At 35.5% G+C, this 1,665-nt stretch overlaps 1 non-coding gene across 1 annotated transcript; it reads left to right on the top strand.

Moving 5' to 3' along the window:
- Window positions 1-297: 297 nt before the first annotated feature.
- On the top strand, window positions 298-401 carry LOC119251656 (U6 spliceosomal RNA). Its single transcript, XR_005126559.1, has one exon. It is a non-coding gene; the product is annotated as a U6 spliceosomal RNA (small nuclear RNA).
- The last annotated feature ends 1,264 nt before the right edge of the window (window positions 402-1,665 follow it).

Raw genomic sequence — 1,665 nt, 5'->3', positions numbered from 1 at the left:
GTAACTTAGTGGCTGCTATAACACCCTGGTGTGATGCCCTGCCCTCCAACTCTCAGGTCTCCTGCCCCATCTTCTCTAATAGTTCTTACCTAGTGGCAAACATTAAAAAACACTTGCACTGGTGAATTGGTGGTGGAAAATCTATGGGAACTACACCTGAGAAATGAAAGCAAGCATTGTCAAAAAAAAAAAAAAAAAAAGCAATCATGTAAAGTATATATAAATAAATAAATAATTTTTAAAAAAGAAAGTTATTTATGCTCTCAAAAGAAAAAAAACTTGCTAAACTGCATTTCAGAGCTCACTTTGGCAGCACATATACTAAAATTGAAATGATACAGAGATTAGCAAGGCCCCTGCACAAGGATGAAACGCAAATTCGTGAAGCGTTCCATATTTTTTATGCTCAGTGAAATAAGCCAGAAGGAAAAAGAAAAATATCGGATGGTTTCACTTATAGCAGGAATATAGGGGAACCAAATAAGACATCAGTGTAAAAAAAAATAATAACAGTACAAAACACAACAAAGCAAAAACAGACAATTATAAATCAGAGACATCCTGCAGTGGAGGAGGAGGGAGAGGGAGGGAGGGAGGAGCACAGGAGACTGTGGTGATGGTGCACAGGTGCCTTGGGGAAGAAAATTCTATGGGGACTCAACCTGAGGAGGTGGGGGGAAGCAAATATTGTTTAAAAAACATTAAAATTTTAAAAATAAATTAACTGCATTTCAAAACATTTTAAATATTTTGAACATCCTTGCAGAAATGTGAATTTTTGATTTAAAACAATATTTCTCTTTAACTAAATTTCAGATACCTACAAGGGAAAGGAAAGTTTAAATAACCTATAAAATATTAACTACAGTGAGTGCTTTCAAAAATCCCTATTTTTTAAAAGCAAACAGTCTCTAGATGTTTGAAAGCAGGGAGATTTGCCAATTATCTTCATTTGTAAGAATAAAGATCTGCATTGAATTCATCTGAGCCTTAGGTATGAAATAGAAAAAGCATGAAGAGGTGATTAGTTTTCAGCAGGATCTGAAATTTAACATATTAACTTGGAATTTATTTGCAAGCATTTCATTACCTCCAAGCAATGACCTGCTAAATATAGAGGCTGTTTCTTCTTTTCAGAACTAGAAATTCAGTTTTCCCTGAGTGGCTTTTCAGATGAGTATACAAAATGAAAATCTACACTCTCCAAACTCCTTTTCAGACATCACCACTTAGAATGTCACATTATCTTGTTGCTACTGGGACTGTTAAGTAGCTGCTATCTGCTCATGATGGGCATTCTCACTATACCAGCAGCTCCTTAAAAACATCACACACACACACACACACACACACACACACAGTACTCCTACAGCTCTGTGGGGTTTGGTATCTATATTGCCAGCAAAATAAATAAAGACCAATTTTTTTTTTTTTTTAATGTAAATATCTCCTTTTTTTTTTTTTTTTATAAATTTTATTGTTATATTCCCCATACAATTGCCGCCCCCATTCTGACCCCAATCCCTCCCCTCCCGCCCCCGCCCCCCTAAAAGTGTCTCTGGTTCATAGTTTTTTGTTGATTTTGATTTTCACTTTCTTATAGTTTTTCATTTTCCTGGTCCATTATTTAAGTTTTCTAGATTCCTGCTATGAGTGAGACCATCC

Source organism: Talpa occidentalis, unplaced genomic scaffold, assembly GCF_014898055.3.
Source record: "Talpa occidentalis isolate TD23 unplaced genomic scaffold, MPIMG_talOcc4v2.1, whole genome shotgun sequence".
Taxonomy (NCBI): domain Eukaryota; kingdom Metazoa; phylum Chordata; class Mammalia; order Eulipotyphla; family Talpidae; genus Talpa; species Talpa occidentalis.
This window is presented reverse-complemented; position numbering and strand designations above follow the sequence as displayed.